Here is a 23,479-nt window from a genome sequence, read left to right as displayed (position 1 = left end):
TGGCATGTGCCTATGTCACTTTCCTGGTTTTGATACTATGCTACAGTTATATAACCAATTGGGAAACAGGGTGAAGGGCTGATTCAAAGCTTATAACAAAGTGTCTTTTCTGAAAATTACTTCATTTCTGTGTACCTTTGTATACATAAGCATATTTCAAGTTTGCTGTTTGGAGTCTGTAAGTCTGGGGAGAGGAAATCCTGGAGAAAAATACCTCTAAAATCTGAAATCGGTCAAAGGGAGAAATAAAGTTTAAAATCCATTTATTGCTCACAAGCTGCAGTCCCGGCCATCTCTCTTTCCTGCTCCAGCAGAAGCAAAATGGCCCTCCCCTCACCTCTTGGGTACAGATAAGCCCTCCTTGCCCAGGTAATTACCCGTTGATATGGAGATGAACTTCTCTCCACCCCTGAGGAATGATGCAAATGCACTAAAGCCATACTTCTTTCTACCTCTGAATGCCTGTTGATATGCAGATGTACTAAAGCCAGGTGAGATATTCTGGAAATGTTACAATTTTACCCACAGAGTTCATTGGCATTAAATGCTCAAAGATCTAGTAGACTCTACAGTGGTAATTTTAATTTATGAATACCAAATCTCAGGAACCCCTTACTCAGCACTTTACTAGTGAGTAGCTATTCGTTGCTCATAAAATATCTGAGAAGAGAGAAAAAGAGGAAGGGAGGGAGGGAGAAAAGGAGAGAGGAAGGGAATGAGGGAGGGAAGGGAGCAAGGAAGGGACTCTTGGCATTTTTGCTTCTGCTTGGCCCATTAAGAGGATCATTAAGAATCACTATCGAGGGATTTAAGCAAGTCAAATAATGTCTGAAGATACAGTCATTCTGTATTGATTCTGAAGGTCCCTGTATTAGCTCAGGCTTCTGTAACAAAACACCACAGACTGGGTAGCTTAAATAACAGAACCAGTTTCCTACTATTCTGGAGGCTGGAAGTCCTAGATCAGTGGGCAGCCTGGGACCCTGTAAGGCCTCTCTTCCCGGCTTGCAGACAGCCACCTTCTCGCTGTGTCCTCACATGGCAGGGAGAGAGAGTGAGCACAAGCTAAGCTCTTTGTTGTCTGTACATATAAGGGCACTGATCCCATCATGAGGGCCCCACCCTCAAGACTTCATCTAAATTATCTCCAAGAGGCCCCTATCTCCAAATATCACCATATTGGAGGTTAAGGCTTCAACATACAAATTCCAGGGGTACACAATTCAGTCCATTGTAAACTCTGCATGGATATTCCAGTTTGAAGGGACACGAAGGGAATTAAGATCTAAATTCCTAAGGGGATAAATAGTTTGGTGTTCATTACCCTAGGCAGGATCTTGGGACCTTGTTGGAAAAATCATCCATAAAGGAAAATACCTTGTTGTGAATGCAAAATATTTTCAGCTTAGCGATATTATTTTTACAAAGATTTTAAACTTGGAAATATTTATCTATCAAGTGGTATAGAGTTTTAAAAAATCTTTGTTAGTGAAACATCTTTGGAATTGGATCTGGGTTTAAATCCTTGTACTGTATATCTTTGGGTATGTTTCTTCCCTAGCTGATTTGTAAGAGGGAGTAATACTACGTATTTGATTGTTGGAAGTGTTAAATAAGGTCATTTATCAAGTGCCTAGGATGCTTTGAGCACACACTAAGTGTAATAAATGTTAATTCTCTTCCTCTTCTCTCTATTATCTAAGAAGTAAAGCCACTTTATTGAAATATATGATATGTTTCACAAGTGAGAAAATGGATGAAAGGTTCATAGGGATGGACAAATTGTAGTAGGAGAAAACTATCAGCAATAAATACTGATAATCTGCAAGGCTGACATCTCAAGGCAAGAAAGGTTCCTGAAAATTGGAGGTGACATAGCAAGATACAACACTTCCACCCTGAAGTGACCCCCAAACTGACACGGTCAAAGATTTTTAAAATTACATCTCCATGGATGATAAACCAGAGTACCACCCCCAGTCAACTAAGCCATGCAAGTTAAATAAGCCATCAGGGCTTGAGATGGTAACACTATTTCAAATCTCAACATATTTTTTATTTCCATTTTGAAGGTTAAAAGTCATTTCTTTCTATCTCCCTGAAATGCTACTTTCATACCTTTTCTTTGTTTCTCCCAGGAGAGCATCAGTGCTATTTTCATACATTTTAGTGTGAAACCAAACTAAGCCAGCAAACTAAAACTGAATGCAGAACAAAGCAGAGATGAGAAAACAACGGACAACCTGAGATGGGCATTGCTAGGCTGACATTACATTTAAAGTCAATCCAGAGTCTTAACTAAATAAAAAGGTAAAAATCAATTCAGGGCAGACCATGATCCCATCTTTTTCCAATCCTGGTGCCTTTGTTAAGCTTGGTGGTCTTGGGCACAGATGTAAATAGGACATGTCTCCAGAGAATTATCAGCAAAAGCTCCGCCCTGCAAGGGAAACAGGAAAACCTGCTTTTCAATTAAAATGGCATATTTATAAAACCACCACAATGATATTTTAATCACTTCATTAGCTGAAAGTGAGTTTTTGAAAATTCATGTCAAATATCAGTTAAACTTTTGTGGACCATTATATGTTCATTTTATATGCTCATCTTAATAGTAGTTCTTTGTCCTCATACCTACAGCGATGGGCACGTTCCTTTACACAGTTGATAGGCAATAGATGTTTGACTGTACTAGTTACAAAAAAAAAGCATCATTTCCAACTGGCATTGTTTATGTACAGAATTTCAAACCATTGCTATGAAATATCTCCAGCACGCTTGTTAAGAGGGAACCTTCATTTCCCTGGACATATGGTTCCATGGAGAGGGACTTCAGCCTCTCTCCTTGTCACGTAGAACCGTTTTATCTAATGGGGGGTGTTAGGGAGAACAGAGTGTGCTTGGTCCAGCCCTTCATGAGGTTTGCTTTTTCAGAGCTCCTTCACTTCTGAGAAGCCCGTTGATTTCTTGATCTGTGCAGGGTATGAAGGTGTAAGAGCTGATTATTCCGGGCTGGCAAGAGTTCGTGAACCTGTTGTCATTTCTGTCTTGAAATTTCCAACTGCAACCGCGGATTGGTCTAGTTCTCCTTGCGGTTTTATTAGTTTTGCTTCATATATTGTGAAACACTGTTATTAAGTGCATAAATATTTAGGATGGCTGTGTCCTCTTGATGAAGTTAGTCCTCAGTTATTGTGAAAAGACCGTCCTTATCTCTGGCAATATGGTTTGCTCTGAAATCTACTTAGATAAAAATTAGCCAAATCTTTCTTTTAATTAGTGTTAGATAGTATATCTTTTTCCATCCTTTTATTTTGTGTTTGAAATATCTATTACTATGTATTTGAAAAAATACTGAAGTCGTTTCTTAGTGAGACAGCATATATTTGAGTCTTGCTTTTTTTTTAAAATTCCAATTTGACAATTTCCACCTTTTAGACTTAATGTGATTACTGGTATGGTTAGGTTGAATTCTGTCTTCTTCCTATTTGTTTTCTGTTCGTGCCTTCTGCTTTTATTCTTTTTTTTCCCCTCCCTTTCTGCCTTCTTTTGTATTAGTTGAATTTTCATTTTACAATTCTATTTTATTTTTTTTTGTAGGCTTATTAGCTGTAACTCCTTGTTAAGTTAGTGGTCGCTTCAAAGTTCACAGCATACATCTTTAAGTTATCACAGTCTAACTTGAAGTGATACAATGCCACTTAGTAGAAGAAACTTACACTGCTGCACAGCCCTTTCTCCCCTCCTAATCACTGTGCTTTTATCCACTTTTCTTTTCCATATTATAAACCCTACTACATTTGTTTCTTTTACTAACCACAACTAATTAAGTAGTATTTTTATTTTTCTTTTAAGAAAAATATCCCCACCTCCTTTGAAAACTGTTTTTAGTTTATGTTTTTCTGCCAAAGGAGAAGAAACTCAATCTACTACTTATTCATAATACAGAAGCCCTTTATGATAAAGGGGTAAGGGGATCTAAATTCCTAATTATCAAGCTAACTTTTAAAGGGCCCTGGTATGAGTCTTCCAAGGGAGGGCAGGACTACCAAGACTCTCCCAACAGTTTCTGCTTCTTGCAAACAACCCTTCCTCCAATCATCAGATGGTGTTTTTAATTTAAGGAACCAAAGTCAGATGCTAACAGTGATTGGTTGTGAAGGCATAATAGTTTAAACAGATGTGCTATCACTCATGAGAGGATCCTAGGATAAAGGAGACTGAAAAGAGAAAGAGGGAAAGAGAAACTAGTCGATGCCCTTTTTTTTTTCTTATAATGACAATGGTTCAAAAATGTTTGAGGTTCAAAAATGTTTGCTACTCCCATCCCCTCATGCTCATCCTCTCTCCTGAGGCAACCACATCTAAATAATATGAATAATTAATGTATTATTTATTAATAAATAACATGCTTGTAATCCATTGAGATCAACTTTACATATTATCCATATTTCATTAATTAAGGATTTTGTTCTTACACATTTTTATTCATTTCCCCTCTTCTTTTTGGCATAATTTTATATAAAAAATTTAGATAAAATCAATAGGAAGAATTCATATTATTATCATACTATGTAGACATTTTTACTGCTGGAAGATATATATTTCCTTTCTCATATAACTTTCTATTTTCCCTGGAGTTAGCTTTTGTTTTTTGGTTTTGTTAAGTTTTCTATGTGGATATTGCCATACTTCTAAATGCTTCAGCAGATAAACAATATTTTTTGAAAAATTTTCCAAACATTCAAGTGCAATTCCAAATACTATATAAATACATGTCTACCCACCCCTCCACCTCTCCCAAAGCTCAGTTTGGAACCCCTCCGTCTCCCTATTAGAATCTGGCTGATTACTCTCTAGGCTCTGCATGTTTGTTTTCCTGGTACTACTTTTTGTCATTCTCTCCTATTTCCTAGGTTCTGTCCTCTTTCTTTCTTTATTTCCTTATCCTGCTGGAACGTATCTTCCAAGTGAGGGTATATGGATAGTAAATGTCTTTATTTTATCCTTACCTGTGATTAGTAATTAACTAGCAGAGCCAGCTCCGCAGATACACAGTCTGTGCGGTCACACAGACCTCTCGCCTAAAAGACCCCACACTTGGTTTAATGCTGTGTTGCTGCCATCTTGAAACCCTTAATTTTTGAACAAAGTGCCCACAGTTTTTACCTGACTGGGCCCTGTGTTTATGTAATGGGTCCTGTTGACTAGATATAGAAATCTAGGTTGAAATAAATTTTCCTTATAATTTTTCTGTCAATACTCCACTCTCTTCTAGTATCCAGTGTTACTATTGAGAAATCTAATGCCATTTTGGTTCCCTTTCTATTATATTTGGCTCAATTTTTTACTCTCTAGAAGCTTTAACTAGTCTCTTTGACTCTAGTGAACTGAATTGGATTTTTTTTTTTTTTTTTTACTTATTGCCATGTACACCTGGTGGCTCTTTCAATCTCAAGCCTCCTGCACTTGAATATGGAGAAAATTTCCTATATTATTGCTTTGATATTTTCTTCTTTCTATATTTCATGGTTTCTTATGGGCACTGGACTTTCTAAAATTGATCTACAATCAATCTTCTAATTTTATCATCTTTTTATCCTATCATCTGTTGGCTTGTTTTTGTTCTTTCTGAGATTTTTTTCTTTGGTTTCATTTTCCAGTTATTTCAGCTATCTTATTTTAAATGACCAAGACTCCCTCTTATACTCTGATTATTTATTTTTCGTAGCTTCCTATTCTTCCATTATGAGTGTTCTATTTTCTCTCATCTTTCTGATTATATTAATGATAGATTTTTTAAAAAACATCCTCTGTTCCCTCCATTTTTATACTTCTTCTTTGTTTGTCTTTGTTTATTCCCCTTTTGGTATTTTGGTATTTGTCTTTCCTATTATAGACTCTTTTCAAATATCTTCTGATCTTTGTTTAGCTCTTAGTTCATATTGAAGTAATAATAAAAAGGGCTGACTGGAAGATATGTGCATGTTTGTGTGTGTGTGTGTGTGTGTGTGTGTGTGTGTGTGTGTGTGTGTGTGTGTGTGTGTGTGTGTGTGTGTGTATTCTCATTGTTGTTGACTGGTGGGCTATACAGAAATGATTTGACAGATGCCTGGTCTTTTCTTTGAGGAAACCCCAAATGTCAGCATCCATCTCTTCTCTCTCTGATACCTTGATTTCTCTAGAGGACAAATCCTAAAGTATCCCCGGCTTTAGGAATTGTGAGAGCAAGAAGAGAAAGCGAGGGATGATATTTCACTATTCAGCAGGCAGACTTTCATTGAATGCCCCTATTTTTGAAATGATGCCTCATACAAGTTGAATTTGCCCCGAGGGAGTGCATTTATGATTTTTTGCTTTAGGGTTAATGAAGTAAACCCATCTAAGTTAATGATAATAAAGTTCTACAGATAATACTTTATCATTAAAAAGGAAGAATGAATGAAATATTTAGGTGTAAATTGGAAAAAGCAATGGTTTCTCCATTGTGCTTGGTGTTCCCACCTCAGAGGTGGCGCTCTGATTCATTTTCTTCAGCAGAAAATAATCTGTAATCTCCTGTGGTGAGGGGAGGGGATAGGATGGTACCTAAATGTGGTCTTTACACTTACTCTTGGGTCTTTGGCCCCAAGACACTCCTCAGGCTTCCATAACACCCTATACATCCAAGTCCTGAGTCTTTCCTGAATTTTGCAGAGCAAAACGGCTTGTTTCTCATCATTGTCTCCTATGAGGCAGGTAGATTTATGCTTTTTTCTGTTTGGCTAAATTAGTCCCACACTTTCATCCATCTTACTCTTCCCAAACTTGGTGACATCTATTGTTGGCTTTCATCCCTGCTTCTGCTCTTTTGTCCTTCTGACCTTGCGCTATATGTTGACCGTATTTCAGGAGACAGAGACACATTTTTTCAGTCTGCCGCATTTAAATAGAATTCTTAACTAACCTTCTAAAGTCTTTCTAATACTTTAATTCTGTGTCAAAATTGATCCTGGCAAATGAAGTGGTATGGAGAGGATCCAAAAGTGAGAGAAAAATAGAGAAACAGAATGCTATTGTTTGACAAGGAATGTTCCTAGATATATAAATAGATCTTCAACACCAAGGACAGATGGGACTTTTTTCTTCCTTTTGAAGGTTATTCAGCTTTCTAGTTGTTGGAACATATAAGTAATCAAGTATCAATGTGGGGGGAAACATAGCTTATTTGGATGAGAAAGACAGAGGAGCAAATACGTGGTGAGAAACACCTAGTCAGAATTGGGAGACCTGGATTATTTTGAATAGAACTTTTTACCTCTGGAATTCTGTGTAAATTCATTTTTTAAATTATTCCTAGAGAGTGAAAAACTCTTCAAAGAAAAAACTTGACAGGGAAGAGAAAAAGAAGAGTTAAAAATGAGGATTATGGACTGATGTCTGCATTTTACTTTGAAACATATTTAAAAGCAGGACAAATGCATAGAGAAATGGATTGTTACATATGTGTTAAGGCAAGTTGAGTAAAATAGTGTAATCTAGGTGGTGAGTATATAACTGTTCACTGAAGTTCTTTCAACTTTACTGTATGTTTGAACAATTTCATAGTACAATGTGGAAAAAATGAGGACTCTGGTCATAGGGACAAAGATGAAGGAAACAATACTTCTAGGCATAACTTACCACAAATAACAAGTCCAGAGACAACAGTGTCCCTCAAATTTTCTTGAAGAAACATCCCCATGTCAGCTTTTAGAATTTTACCTCTACTGACACTGAAATTAATGCTCCATTCTAATAATTATTGGTCCATGTAGTGCTGTTCCTTTCTGGCACTTGCCTTTCATACCTAAAGTTAAAACAAGGGCTAAATTCAATTTAACTCTTAGAGGTTCCCAAGCCATGGCCTGAGCAGTCAACAAGGAGGAAGTGATATTGATTTGTATTGCCATCGCCAAAGGTCAAATTGCCCCTGTGCTGATCAAGGAAAATGTGCTTTAAATTACCTACTTTATCATCATATAATACCTAACTTTGTAACTTCAGTCGGCAAGTTCTAAAGACTAGAACCTGGTGCTAATGAAATCTGAGTGTTGGCCAAATTACCTTTTGTATGAAGTAGTATAACGCTGATTTGCTATCACAGTTATGAGTCCAATTGTCATACAGACTAGTTACTTCATATGAAACCATTATCCAGTGGCTTCCAAACAACTCTGATCCTAGAGTTATTATTTGCACCTGTAACCTTTGTGACAAAGAGAATTGAGAGAAAGTCTATATCAAACATACTTATCACCACTTGTGGAAAAAACAATCCACATATGACCATTGAAGATGTTTGATAAGATTAATCTTCTCTGTATATATGAGCTCATCTGGGTAGTAAACAATCTTCCTTTCAGAAGGAGAATGTTTTAATAAAATGTTTTAGAAGTTGACAGTATTATTGAAAGAATTCAAAACTATTACCATGGGAAAAATTCTATACAAATAGAAATATTGAATGTACATGTTCATGCATTGTATACATTCATCTATTCTCAGGTTGAAAGACACTGCTGCTGGTATTTGAGATATTGTGTGTAAAGTGACCTGGTAATCAGCATTGTTGTACACTGTAATTATAGGGCTGCAAGAGACTCTAACTGCAGGGCTGATGTTTTCATTCATATCCAACCTAGTCATTTGACGGTAACATCCCAAGGACTGTTGGTACCTGCATCCCACATGGACAGCTCTTTCTTCTTTCTTGAATTAGATTTTTTTCAGACATCAGGAGCTCCAATGAACTTTTAAAAAAATTGAGCATTCAAATATGGCATATTTGAGGGATCTTTGTGGCTATTTTAATGGCTTATCAGAAGGAACAGCTTACATGTTCTCCATTGTGCTTGGTGTTCCCACCTCAGAGGTGGCGCTCTGATTCATTTTCTTCAGCAGAAAAAAATCTGTAATCTCCTGTGGTGAGGGGAGGGGATAGGATGGTACCTAAATGTGGTCTTTACACTTACTCTTGGGTCTTTGGCCCCAAGACACTCCTCAGGCTTCCATAACACCCTATACATCCAAGTCCTGAGTCTTTCCTGAATTTTGCAGAGCAAAACGGCTTGTTTCTCATCATTGATAGATATGTGTTATTCCTGAAGGAAGCTTGATTATTTTAGAGCAGTCCTCTTCTTTTATAACTGAAGAGAAGGAGGTCCAAGGATGTGTGTGACTTGTTTAGACTGTGGAAGTGAAACGTACCCAATAGGCAGTTTTTCTCTTCACTATATCACCAGTGTTGTTCAAGACAGAATTTCTGGCCTGGATTGGAAATGTCTCTGCTCAGTTATTATCATTTGGAAGACCTTTCTGAGCCCTAAATTAAAAATAGCTTTGTTCATACTTGCTAGAAAAAAAGGAAATTTTCCAAAAGTAACAGGTACAATAATAAAAAGACAACCAACCTGGTTAATAATGGGCCAAAGATTTAAGCAGACATTTCACAAAAGAAAATATATGAATAGTTAATAAGCTCATGAAAAGATGTTCATCCTCATTAGTCTACCAGGGAAATACAAATAAAAACCATGAAAAGATATGACTGTGCACCCATTGATATGACTTAAATAAAAAAGACATTACAGACATCAAGTTTTGATGAGGATGTGGAACAAGTAGAATTCTCATACCCTGCTGACAGGAAGGTAATTTAGTACAGTCACTTTGGGAAACTTCTTGACAGTTTTGTGTAAAGTTAGATATACATATGTGTAAAGCACATTTACCCTAAAAGAATGAAAGCATATGTATATGTGAAGGCTTGTATATAAATGATCACAGCAGTTTTATGTGTAATAATCTAAAATTTAAAAGAATCCAAATGTTCATCTGCAAGTGAATTGATAGTTAGATTGTGATCTATCCATGCAAAGGGATACCAAGTCCTTACCCCAGGCATCTGTGAATGTGACTGTAAAATAATAGAAAAATATGTATTAGTTTCTGCCCCTGGTTCCTGGCATAGAGCTCCTGAAACCCTTCTGTCATCCTAGGTGACAAGAACACTAGGAAATTCTTTTGTTCTAATACGTGATCTTTGACACCCGTTCCTGACACAGAGCTCCGAAACCCTTTGAGCTTACCTGGGTGAGAGGAAAGTCTAACGGGGTGACTCTGGGTGGGCTCCTGGACAGGGGCTGCTCACCAGAAAGACCAAGCCATGACCTGAAACTTGGAATTTTCAGCCCTACCCCCATTCTCTAGAGAGGGGCGAGGGGCTGGAAATGGAGTTACTGATTGATTATGCCTACATGATTAAGCCTCCATAAAAATCCCAAAAGTACGGGGTTCAGTGAGCTCCCAGGATGGAGAACATGTGGAGCTGTGGGGAGAGTGGCTCACTCTGAGAGGGCATGGAAGCCCCACTCCCCGTACACCTTGCCCTGGCGTCTCCTCCATCTGGAAGTGTGCCTGTATCCTTTATTACATCCTTTTATAAGAAACCGGTAAATAGTAACAAAACTGTGTTCCTGGGTGAACAGAGTTCTATGAGCTGCTCTGGCAAGTTAATTAAACCCGAGGAGAAGTCAAGGGAACCTCCAATTTGTAGCCCATTGTTCAGAAGCACAGGTGACAACCTGGACTTGGAATTGTCGTTGGGCAGGGGTGGGGGTGGGAAGCAGTCTTGTAGCAGCGTGGAGCCCTTAAACTGGGGGATCTGATGCTGTCTCCAGGTAGATAGTGTCAGAATTGAGTTACACTGCGGGACACCCAGCTTATGTTGCAGAGAATTGCTTGGAGTTGGGTAAAAAGGGGTAAAACCCCCACACATCTGGTGTCAAAAGTGTTGTGAGTGTGGTAGTAGTGTGAGAATACAGGATAAACACAGGAGAGAAGAACTTGTTTTTTCCTGCTTAGTGATCTTATTTTGAAATAAGGTCTTTGCAGATATAATTAAGGATCTCAAGATGACATCATCCTGGATTTAGGGTGGGTGCTAAATCAAATTACTGGTGTCCTTAGAAGAGACAGCCATGGAGACAGCCAGGGAAGGAGGTCTTGTGAAGACGGAGGCAGAGGTTAATGACGGTGCCGCAAGCCGACGAAGTCTAGGAGCCGCCAGAGCTGAAAGAGGCAAGAAGGCCTCTCTCCCGGAAACTGGCGGGAGGAAGGTCCTGCCCGCGCCTGGATTTCAGGCCTCTGGTCTCCAGGACTGTGAGAGAATACATTTCTGTTGTTTCAAGCCATCCAGTCCATGCTAGTCTGTCACTGCAGCCCTAGGAAACCAATCCACGGCATGATTCCATTTACATAGAGAAAATTCAAACTAATCTACAGTGTCAGAAAGCAGATGAGTGGTTGCCTGGGCTTCCGGATGGAGGGAAGGATGGACTGGGAAGGAGCCAAGGAATCTTTTCTGGATGATGGAGTGTTCTGTACTGACATTGTGGTGGTGGTTCCACAGGCCAATACATGCATCAAATTGTACATGTTAAATGGGTGCATTTTATTGCACATAAATTATATCTTGTTAAAGTTTACTTTTTAAAAACAGTGGTTATTTCCTAAACCCAGATGATGCTTGGAAGTAGAGAGGATGGCTGTGGGAATACCTGTGAATGCAAGTGTTCTTCAATCAAATCTCCCCCTCGAGAAACACAATGGTGTCGCTGCTGGTTTGAGAGTCAGACTATATTGCCTAGTAGTTGCCTGGGCTCTGTGAGTGTCAGGTAAATGGTAGTCAGGAAGGAGGTTTCCTTTACGTCACAAAGTTCAGGGTCAAGCTTGGCACATTTTTTAAAACAAAGGAAAAAGAGCCATGAGGTTTTTCATATCTGTTCCAACCAGTTTCCTCAAGGAGATCAACACTACCTGCTGCAGTCATCTTACGTAGCGTGTGCTGTGTACACCTGTGTGAGAATTTGCAACACTTTGAGGAAGTACATTCAGACTATTGGGTAAGGTGGCCATTCCTATCATTCAGTACATACACATCTCCCAGAAGGACTCTCCCTGCTACTTCAATACCCTGCACCTTGGGCTCCTCAGTGTGAACTGTGTGCATCTCCCCCAACCTTCCAAAGAATGTGGTTCAGAAGCTCTGGAATCTGCATTTTTAACAAGTTTCCTGGTACTGAGGAGGCAAGTTCATGGACCGTACCTTGAGAAGCAATGTCCTTAGGAGAATTAAAGGAGCTCTCCCTACCTTTATTCTTGGGATTTAGGAATTTTACCAGTTTCTGTGTCATGTTTCTGCAAATGCTACCTGCAACTCCGTGAGCCTCTCAACGTGCTGATTCAAATCTTTCTTTAGACAGGGAGTTGTTTTCCTCTACTATTTATTTAATTATTAACTCCCCTCTCTCTGTTCCTTCGTCTTCTTCTAGACCTCCTCTCCTCACATGAAAGGTCTCCTGGGTCCACCTTCAAGTTCCTTCATTTTAGCCTGATTCCTAACTCTTTGCATTTTACCTTTGGGACGGTGTGTTTCTGCCAGGTATTGGAGGTGGTTCTGGACTGTGACCATTTACTTTTACAAACTGTCTATTAAACGACCCAATTAAGTGTTGAATTTCTTCAAGGAAAGTCAGTGTCATTTTTTTTTGGTTTTGCAAGTCTTTTTATGCCCTAACTCGACCTCTTTGGGGACTCTTGCTCCTATTCTGTTGAAGTTCTCATCCGACTGTGCCTCAGGTCCCTTCAGTTGGGACTGCTGGTTACAGCCTGTCCCTTTGCGTAGCCTTCTCTGGTTGCTAAATACTCTCACCTTCCTGGGCCTGCTTGCGGCTCCTCTAGCCTCGGAAATGGGGTCAGGCTGTTAGGGTCTCACATGCAGTGTGAACCCCACCACTCCTCCACCTCCCTGAAATTTTCTGTTTAGAAGCTCTCCTGTGGATTAAGGTGTGGAGCAACCCAGGGAAGGAGCAGGCATCGGAGGCTCTTGCTCACTGGGGAAAGTCATCCTTTGGGTATCAGAGTCTTTGGAATATATATGTATATATATATATACACACACACACACAAACACATATACCCTTCTTTTTCTAAATTCTCTATCCTGTATGTATACACATACACACACACACACACACACACACACACACACACACACACACACACGCAACTCAACACAGTATATTTCTGTCTAGCCCATCTTCTTCTTTTTCTTAATTCCATGCTGGGATGGGGGTCCCACTACTCGTCAGGAGGCTTCTGCCCTAACAATCCTCACAGAGGTGGCCGCAGACAGGAGGCAGGCAGGATGAATGATGCCTAGGCCTCATCCGATCCAGGCAGAAGGGGTCTTCGCGCTCACTCATGATGCCAGCCATCTCCTCGGGTGTGGAGCCAGCTGAGGATTTATAGCCAAAGCCTTGGCCACTGATAGTGTGTGGATTGCTCCCATGCCACCTCTGCACATGCCCTTCAGGAACTCGTGGCTGCTGCTGGACCAGAATTCAAAGACCCTGACTGCCTCCTCTTTGTGGGCCACTAAGCAATTATAGCCCATCCAAGGGTGGATGTCTCATCCTTTTCAAAAGAACTCTTCCTCCCCAAATTTCTTTTAGTCTCTTACTAACCAAGTAATTCAAAGTGGCTCTTTAGGAAGGGGAGGTCTCCGGTACCCAGCTCCTAATTCTATAGTTCAGGTCCTCCCTACAGAGGTCAGCAGTAAAATGAATTAACAGAAGAAAAAAAAATACTTGGAACTGTGAATTAGCTGCCTGTAAGAGAGTAGAGGGGGTCTGATTAAGAACAGGAAAGATTCAGGTTTTATTCAATCTCAGTACACAGATGAATGCAGGCTTGGTGAAGCTCTTAATGAATGGCTGCAGTTGCTTAATTGTTGACCTGATTTCTACATGAATCACATTTCTGTTTCCAAAATCGGATTCGTGTGATCTATGCATAAACCTGGAGGCTGAATTAGCAAGTACACAAGGAAAGCATCCAGGTCCTCTCCTGAGATATACTAAGGTTTTCAGGTCATAGGAAGATTTTTACCTTTTTAATTAATGGAAATGTATTCCATATCCCCAATTCATCACCAGCTTGGAGGGAGGACCTGTGCCCAGGCTTTTGGAGTGTTTACATCCTCAGGAGATGGCCCTTCCACATGCAGCCACTTGTTTCTGGCTCAGCAGCTCTACTTGGTTTACCTGCATCCGTGAGCCCCTGAGAACTGGCATGTCCCAGAGAGACGAACAATAACTGTGCTGACCCTGGGATGCCAGCTGGAACCACAGACATACCAGTGACAGGAAGGGGAAGACGGTCTATTGATAATCCTTCTTTTTCACCAGGAACTTTTCAAGACCCTTACATCTAAAGGTTTCTTGGGAAACCACACATAGCCTCAAGAGGAAAATGGGGGAAGTAATAGCCCCATTTCATAGATGAGAAAACTGAGACTTAGAGACTTGCCCAAAGTCATGTGGCTTCCTAGAAGCAGCACTGGGATACAGTCCCAGCCTCTCGGTTCCTAATTCTCTGCCTGTTGATCTGCCAGCTTGCAGAGGTCTGTTGGTGGATCCCTTCCTAATTTTTTCCTTCTCTTTTTTAGCTATGGAAGATTATTAGCCAGTTGCACCAATACAGGATGCTGTAAAATTTCCTTCCCTAAAGGCTCTGGGAATCAAATCCCTTTCATGGGTGATGCAAAGGCACAATGTCTCGAAACCAGTGTGAACCAAGCCTGTGGGCCTGTCCGCTCTGAGCCTTCTCACCTTATATTCCTGGGAGCTCTTTGGGGGTAACCAGGTGTCTGACATGCTCGGCTTCTTAGCGTGCAGGCTGGGCTTATGCAGAAGGTGTGCCTCCCTCTGCAAACCCTCTCCAGGCCATTAATGCTCATCGTGGAGACTGTCCCTTTTCTAGATAGCATCTCTGGCATCGGTTTCTGCAGTTCACCTTCTCCAGATGTTGGCTGATTTTTAGAATCTTGTCCTTGGAGCAACTCTAGCAATGGGTTCGTGTGGATGGAAAAGTAGATTTGGACCCAGATTTCTCTTCTGACCTTTTCTAAGTCAGTGGTGAATTCCGCAAAATGATGTCAGTGCTTCTGAATCGCCTCGATCCCAATTATGACCACCAAGGGGGAAAAAAAGCCTTTGCTTTTCCAGCCATGGACATCACCCAGGCCGTAACTGCAGGCCTGCCGGGCACCCTGATCTATACGGAGTGTGAACTCCTAGAGAGCCAAGACCATTTGAATCAGTTGTGAATTTTCCTGGCTGCAGGTTGCCCACCTTTGCTAAGCTGCTCACAGGTGCTCAGCGTGTCAAGTGGGCTTTACTCGAGAGAGGGGAAGAGGCTTCCCCAGAGGACAAAGAACTCAGAAAGCCACATAGAACCCAGTGCTGGCACTTAATTGAGTGCATTCTCACAGCAGAAGGGAATTCCATACATCAAATTAGAGGTGTGGGTGAAGGGTGGGGGCAGGGCAGACTTTATTCTGCAGCTGTGGACGATTCCAGATAGTGTGTGTGTGGAGCTTTCTGGTCACAAAAAGGACTGAAGTGTAGATAGCACTTCAGTCCTATAAGCAAAGACTTTGGCTGGAAGCCGTATTTGTCAGGCATGGGGATTATGTTAATGTAGCTTGCTTACAGTTACTCCGAGGTACCTTTACAATGGCGTGTTCCCTTTTTCTCTACATCCAGCCCAAATCTTATAAGACTGATGAGTGGCGACTCATGGTTTTAAGGCACATGGTCTGTGCGTGGACAAGAGTGTAAGCTCTGGACCCATCTCCATCACTATCCTGGGTGGATGATTTGGGTTTCTTGTTTCTCTCTTTCCTTTCCTATAAAATGGCAACGTCCCCTGAGCTCTAATAGTCTCTACCCTTGCTGTTCCCCAAAGGATGAAATGTGCTACCATCTTACTCCGAGATATGACCTATAGTTTGGGTTTCAACAGGCAGTTTCTGGAGTGGATCACATTAATATTGTCAAGCTTGTAAGCTGAAAACAGCTCTACGGAAAAAAAAAATCCTCCTCTGAATTTCTTCCTTGACTTACATTTGAAAAAAATGCCAGGGCTGAGATGGCACTAAAGAAAATGCTCGAGGAAAATTTGTTGAACTTTTCCCCTTTGCCTTGTGCTTGTTTTCATGTCTTGGTGTTTCAATGTACAACCGAGTTGTTAATGTTTTCTGCTTAATAAACAGAACGTCTGTAACCTCTGCTCCTGATGTTCTCAGTCAGCTTGGCTATTAGCTAACAGAAAACTAGTTTGAACTGCAGAACTCAAGGTCACCTCCGCTGTTCTTTCATTTGCATTCTTCATATAACTCACTGTGTTTATGCTCTCTCTGAAAACACCCTGCTTTAAATATGTCATTGCTTCCTCCCCTGGGCCCAGGACAAATAATATAGCCTGTACACACAGGGAGCCCTATTCTGGATTAGCACAGTGATTCATATTTGGTGAGCTGTGTTCTGGGGCTCAAAGAGTGACATTCATTTTTACCTTCAGGAAAAATCCTCCAAGCAGTAATAAATAAGTCATCAGGCACTGCTGGTCACTGCACCACCTACTTTGGCATCTAGACTTGAGAACCTCGGGAGTCTTAGCATAATCTGGGCTTCCTTCTGAGCTTCAGCAGGGCCCAGAGAAGCCCAGGACGTGTGTTGGCTCGGATTCTACCTCAGCGGGACATTTCCGCTCCAGAGGGACTTGCCCACCAGTGGGGCTCTTGCTGCCCCCAGAGAGGGTATTTTGCAGTTATCCCTGGTTAGTTAATAACATTTGAAGAAGGACGTACAAGAGGCCGTGACCTTGGTAGCAGGTCCTCCTGCCCTATCTATAGGTGGCACTTTCTGGCCCCAATTTTCCCACCTCCCACCTCCCTCCTCAATTGAAAGTGGTCACTTTTTTGCCCTCTCTCTCTGTTTTTCTTCTGGAGTGGTTTTGTTAGCTCTTCTTATATTTTTTTCTTTTACTTTAACCATTTTAGGTTTTAACCTGTTGGTTAAAAACCTCAAGAATTAGTAAGACTAGTTGAACCCCTTTTCTGGACGTTTTCCTTCACGTGGCAGAGTCTCCAGGTTTCCACACGGCTCTACCTGGAACAAGCTGACAACGCCGGTTCTCTCACTTCCTTTCCTTCCATTTGAGCTAGTCTCTTATCGGCTCTTTTCCTTAAACAGAAAAATACAGTAGAAAAAAAGGTAAAGATCTACAAAATAGTAATATGCTGGTGACTCCAGCAGATTCTTTGGGTAGAACATGTAAATGACATGAAATAGTTAAGCTGTAAAAGGATAGAAACAAAACAAAACTCACAGCTCACCAGCTGCTGTGGATGGAAGGATCTGGGGACAGGGGAGTTATGCTGTGACACTGCAAGGAGTAAACACAGGCTAAAGACTCTGGGCTAAGCAGAGAGAAATTGCAAGGTGGCCTAGAGCCTAGAGAAATTCTTTCTAACCTTCATTTCTTCCCTATTGCCAATGAGCTTGTGCAAAATTGCAAACGGCCAGGGAGAGTTTTTGGAGACTTTGATCCCTGATGTGCAATCTAAAGATTGAAAGATTATATTTTCTCTCTAATTAAATCTCCTCTAACCTTGTATTGACTGCCTGTAAGATAAGCAGGCAAGATTCAACCTGCTGTGCAGAGTAGATTCCCAGGAAGGCAGAGGATGTATCTCATCCAGAGGAGACCTCTGTGGTCGCAATTTGCATTCCTATAGGTAAGCAGAGACAGATAGTGAAACACATCAAGTACATTTTTCCCTGAGATGCTGAGATTGACATGAGCAGCCCTAAGAATCATTATAATCTATCAAGTTAACAGGAACGTCTGCATTTAAAAGGGGCATCTGTTGTCAGGACCCAGATACTAGTCAGCATTGCAAGGTAGATGATTGCAGGCACCAAACCATAGCACGACTGAAGCCCTCGGTAACACACGGGTCTATGCATGCACATGCATGACCTCCCCATGGGGAGGGGGTCGGTAGGCTTCCCGGGGTTCTTCATGTTCTCCTCTTGTGCCTTCCCTTTGGTCTTAAAAGGCCATGATGTGCTAAAAAATTCTATGATGTTAGGGACCTTAAAGGTGTTTTGTGCAATCAGTTCATTTGGAGGAAATGTAACCTCAAAAGGTTACATCACCCCCTCAAGGTCACACAGCGAACTCGTAGCAGTGGGGCGCTTCACACGCTGGCTGAGGAGTCCTTATGGCTTTGCATTGCCCTCCTTACGCAGCCTGGGGAAATGAGGAAGACCTCTCCTTCCCTGGGAGGCAGAGCGGGTGAGCCTGCAGGAGGGGACGAAGTGGTCCCTCCCACAGCGCCGTGGCTTGAGAAGCGCCGAAAATCACTTTTTGTATCAGTTTTCTAGGGCTGCTGTAACAAACTGCCACAAACTTGGGGGCTTGAAACCGCAGAGATTTGTTCTCTCACAGTTCGGGAGGCTGGCAGTTTGGAATCCAAGTGTCTGAGGCTCTCGAGAAGAGCGCCTCCTCGCCTCCTCCTGGCGTCTGGGGGCGGCCAGCCATCCATGCTGCTCCTCGCTTGCAGCTGCCTCCTTCCCGTGCCCGCGGCGCTGCCCCGCGGCGCTCTGCCTGCGTGTGTCCGTGTGTGCCTTTCTGTCCTGTAAGGACACGTGGGATTTAGGGCCCCACCCAGGTCCAGTAGGCTCTCCTTTCAATCCTTACCCTGATTTCGTCTTCAAAGACCCTATTTCCAAATGAGGTGAAATTCTGAGGTTTTCGATGGACATGAATGTTGAGGGGACACTCCTCAACTCAGTATGTCACTTACTCTGAAATATCAGCTAGCAACCAGACACTAAATCCAAAGCATTACATAAAAATGAGGAAATAATTTTTTTCCTGTTTATGAAACCTTGTGATGGTCTATTGCAAATCTGAGATTCTGAAGTTAAAACTCCCTAGCAAAAGGCTAGAAGGTAGTATTAAACACTCAATAAAGTTTTAAGAGAGTAATATATTTTTAGTGTGTTTTTCTATGCCAGGCATTGCATTCAGTGATCTACTTGGATTATTTCATTGAATTCATTCAAAAGCCCCATGAGGCCTATGCCACCATTGTCCCCATTTTATGAGTGAGGAAACTGGGGTTCAGCGGTCCTGAGCAACTCAGCCAGCCTTATGCCACCAAACTCCTCGTCTCTATACTGGCTGCATGACCCCATCTGTGTGTCTCCCTGTAACATGATGAGAAGAGAACTGCAGCCACTGGATGTTGAAATTGTCAGGAACAGGGATTCCAGACCCGATGGGGCTGAGGACATGGGATGGGGACACGGGGATAAGAGCTGACCTTTGGGACAGGCTGCTTGAGTTCAAATCCCTGATCAACCACTTGATAGCTGTGTGTGTTAATTGCTTTTTGCTACAATACCAAATTCCCACAAACTTAGTGGTTTAGAATAACACAAATGTATTATCTTACACTGCTGGAGTTCTAAAATAGAAGCATTGGCAGGGCTGGTTTTACAAGTGGGGAAACTGAGGAACTGTGAGAAGCTGGGGCCAGCTACAAGGCTAAAGAAAACAGTCTCCATATAGGATTACCCCACACTTCTGACACCAACCACAAGTTTAGGGGGTGCCCAAACCACCCTCAGATTCAATCATTTGCCAGAAAGCTATTTTATTTGTGGTATGGTTTATTACAGGGAAAGGACACAGGTAAGATAATAGTAGTCCAAGGTAAGAGACACGGGAGAGCAGAGCCCGGGAGGGTCCAAATGCAAAGCTTCTGTTATTCTCCTTGCACAGACTCAGGGCACATCAATTTCCTGGCATATTTGAGTAACAGATGACAGGCAGTGTTAGCAATGGGGGAAGCTCACTCAAACCCTGGGGTTCCGAGTTTTTACTGGTGCTCCATTTCATAGGCATGATTGATATGATGTCTGAAGCCCATGGAATGGATCTCAGTCCTTAGTCGCCAGCTGCTCTGTGACCTGAAGCCCCACCCAGCTGCTGCTCTTTATGCCATGGCCACCCCCACCTCTGAGCAAAACCACTCCTATAGGTATTACCTCCTGGCATCAAAGCCAAACCTCTTTTTGGGCAAGGGTAAATCCTATACTACATTGTCCTGAGGAGTTGAATGACTAAACCAAGGTCACATGGCTCAGCCAAAATAGGTAAATTATTAAAAGTCAGCAATTCTTCATAGTCTTTAATGATCAGTACAAAATACAAAGCAATATAGCATATTGGTTAAGAGTTTGGATTCTGAAACTGTGAAAAGCTAGTGTCAACAGCGCTGCCATTTATCACTACATGGCCTTGAGCAAGTTCCCACCCTCATTATGCCTCATTTATAAAATGGGGATAATAATAAAACCTAACTAACTCATAGGGTCATGTGAAACATTTAAAACATATTATATTCCCAACAATTTTAGTTTTAAATATTATTAAGCAGAAAAAAAAATGTAAATCAGAAAGTAAAATTCATCTATAATCCTCTCCCTTTCTCTTCCTACCTACTTGACAGGGCATCTATGTGTCCAAACCTTTTCAGTTCATAAACAACAAAAAGCAAATGATATTACACATGGTCTGCACTTTCATTTTTACCTAAGATTTTCATCAACAATGTATTTTTTTTAATGAATAAGTCATGTAAATATTGAATGAGAGTGGAAAAACCAGGCAACAAAATGACTACTTTTTATGATTGCACAAGCATTAAATATGTGAGCAGTTGGAACCCACCTGGGTTAGAGAGAGCAAAAAAGTCCTTTTGATTTGTACAAAGTCACAATAACAAACGTTGTTTGTCCCACACACATTCCTGCTCCAGCTCTACGATTCTTTCATAACAGAGAATAGTTTTTGTTAGGAAATGCTGCTTTCCTAATGTCAGGGTAGAAAAATAACCTTATGGAAATTTCTGCTCACCCCAGTGGCAAATGTCCAGGTTTCCATTTGTGAAACAAGCAAAATATTGTTTTTAGCTGTTAAGCCTAGAACCCAAAAGAGTTATGTAAAAAAAAAAAAAAGACAAAAATGTTCAATTAAGGGAAATTTTGGTCACATTCCCACTATGGGTCAGACCAGGCTGGCCAATCTAAGGGAAATAAAGTCAAAGAAGATATTATCTTCTCCCTCACCATCACCACCCAGGGTCCCCCAGCCCAGCAGGACACACACCTGCACAGGGCATGACAAATGACATGTCACTTAGATGTCCAGCCCCAGATGTGGACCCGCATCTGGGAAGCACTGAGTTCTGACCGGGCTACATAAAGTGAGGACACTTGAGCTCGGCTTCCCAAGATTTCTGGGGCACCAGGTCGGGGAGACGCCTCCTCTATTAAGATGAAAGCACTATGTCACATGGATATCAAAGGTTGGTCATGGCAAGAAAGAACTGCCAGTCAAGGCTGCCACCATCCCAGAAAGTGACCCAGTCACAGGAGTTTTCCTTCTCATGATCTGAGAGCAATTAATGTACATATGCCTTTTCGGGGAGGCAGGTAGAAGTGTCCCGAAACATTTAAGTCTGACAAAAACTATTCTCCTTCCACTCTTTTTTGGGTAGAGAGCTAATGGATTAAACTAATAGTATCAGATATTTACAGAAGTACTGCTTACCTTGCAGGAGACTAAGGGTCATCAGCATGATTTGTACTCAGAGCAACCTGATAGGAGAGGGAGGATGGGTGACATTGAACCCAGGAAGGACAGTGGGGCCCAGGGCCAGGCGTGAGCTGTTAACGCCACGCTGAGAGCAGAATCAAGGTCTCCCCTAATTTCAGAACTCTTAGTATTCTTTGTACTTCATCTCATATGCATCCCACTTTCTGAATATTCTTCTTCTTTTTAATGGGCAAGAGTCTTCAAATTACAAGGCATGCTGGCACCATTTACATTTTAAGAGGCTTACATTTTTAATGTTCTTTTCCATTTCATTGGAACATTTTAGAAAGTCGGGCTTTTCATTATGCTGCATTCTGAACATAGTATACCACTTTGATCCTCACCCCTGCAGAGCCCGGGCAGGGCTGGCCTTTCAGGGAATCAGTAAAGGTATCAGGGAATCAGAGAGGTCCAGCAGGTTGAGAAGGTTCCATTAAGCAAAGTGGGCACAACCCTCTATCTCATGAGACCCCTCTAGGTAAGGGAGACAGCTCACGATGGATTTAGATTATGGGATTCCAAAGCCCCTCACAGCTCACCTAACATGCCCCCTGCAGCTGAAGATATTTTCTACCTTCTGTTCCCCAAAGCATCACTGAAGGGCAGCTTCCTCCCCTGGCCTCAGACCGCTTACCTGCATTAGGCTGTACGTCATGGCAAAGCACGACTGATGCTGACGGTATCTATCTGCTGAATTTCCATGTCATCCTCATTAGATTTCAAGAGGCACAGTTATTGGTGCCATTAAAATTTCCTAACTTGTTTTTGTTTCACCCTTAAGCAACTGCTTAATTGGCTTGTTTCCCTCGAGACCAAACATTTTCCTGTGGTCAGAGCAGAGAAAATGAATAGCTTTTGGAATATAGAACAGGTAGGCAGGGATTTGGGAAAGAATTCTCTCTTCTCTAAGGTTCTTCTTGGAAGGGAATCTTTATTGTCACCTTAGCGGGCCTGAGTCCTGCATCCTAAACTTTGCCTGAACTTACCTCTGCTAAGTTCCATGTCTATCAGGTAAAGGGCTGAAAAGCTAATCAGCAACAAAGGCAACCACCCAAAAAGTGAGATCAAGGGTGATAGCTGAGCACTCACAGTTCAGGCAAAAACAGCCTATTGTTCCTGAGAAAGCTCAGAAAACACACAAATCAACAGCATGTAGCTGTTTCCCAATAGCAGTTTCTTCGTCCTGGTCATCAAGTCATCTGCACTTTGGAATTTATAAGCATAAGGAATGTGCACAAAAGAGATTTTTCCCCATGAACTGCGATGGCACGCCTTCATTTAAGGGTTCATTTGAACTCTGTTGTGAGCGGTATACAAAATGGGCAAAGAAAGTCTGTAGAATTTGTTGTAAGGAAAAATACTTGGTTTCCAATTTTCCTGCATCGGTTGACAACTGGTTAAATATTGTCTCCTCTCCCGGGAAAATCATTATCTTGGTGGTTAATGCTAGGAAATGTTCATTCCTGCCTCCTTTCTCCTTTTCAAGTCGACCATGCATGGGAATTTATTCAATTGTTCAACACAGACTTACTGACCGCCTTTGTGTCATATATACTCTGCTTGGTGCTGGGTAGCCGGGTAGCCAGTGGCAAACACGGGACACGGTTCCTACCTCCATAGAATTTAATCTCAAAGCAGAGACTGGTACTTAAAAATGTTTATGTAGCCATAGACACATATGTATATTGTATATATGTGCATACATGCATAGATCTATGTATATGCATGTACACCCACAAACTACAAATTGTGGTAAATGATATGAAGGAAAAGAAATGAGAGACCTAATTTAAATTGGGGTGCTTGGAAGGGCCCTCCTAAGGAAGTGATGTTGGAGCTAAGACCTGAGGCTATGTTGGGACTAGAAAGTTGGAAAAAA

The 23,479-nt window shown here is 41.6% G+C and overlaps 1 long non-coding RNA gene across 3 annotated transcripts; it reads right to left on the bottom strand.

The window, feature by feature from the left end:
* Positions 1-1,720: 1,720 nt before the first annotated feature.
* On the bottom strand, positions 1,721-22,914 carry LOC140843456 (uncharacterized). 3 transcript variants are annotated; one of them, XR_012121250.1, is made up of 4 exons: positions 22,587-22,914; positions 22,235-22,424; positions 21,556-21,602; positions 1,721-2,440 (listed from the first exon to the last, which is right to left on the bottom strand). It is a non-coding gene; the product is annotated as an uncharacterized lncRNA (long non-coding RNA). The 3 variants fall into 3 exon arrangements; XR_012121249.1 differs by lacking the exon at positions 1,721-2,440 and adding an exon at positions 17,684-18,569; XR_012121248.1 differs by lacking the exon at positions 1,721-2,440 and adding an exon at positions 19,475-19,742.
* Positions 22,915-23,479: the final 565 nt, after the last annotated feature.

Source organism: Manis javanica, chromosome 9, assembly GCF_040802235.1.
Source record: "Manis javanica isolate MJ-LG chromosome 9, MJ_LKY, whole genome shotgun sequence".
In the NCBI taxonomy this organism is placed as follows: domain Eukaryota; kingdom Metazoa; phylum Chordata; class Mammalia; order Pholidota; family Manidae; genus Manis; species Manis javanica.
The sequence above is the reverse complement of the archived record's forward strand: the minus strand, read 5'-3'. Positions and strand labels throughout refer to the sequence as shown.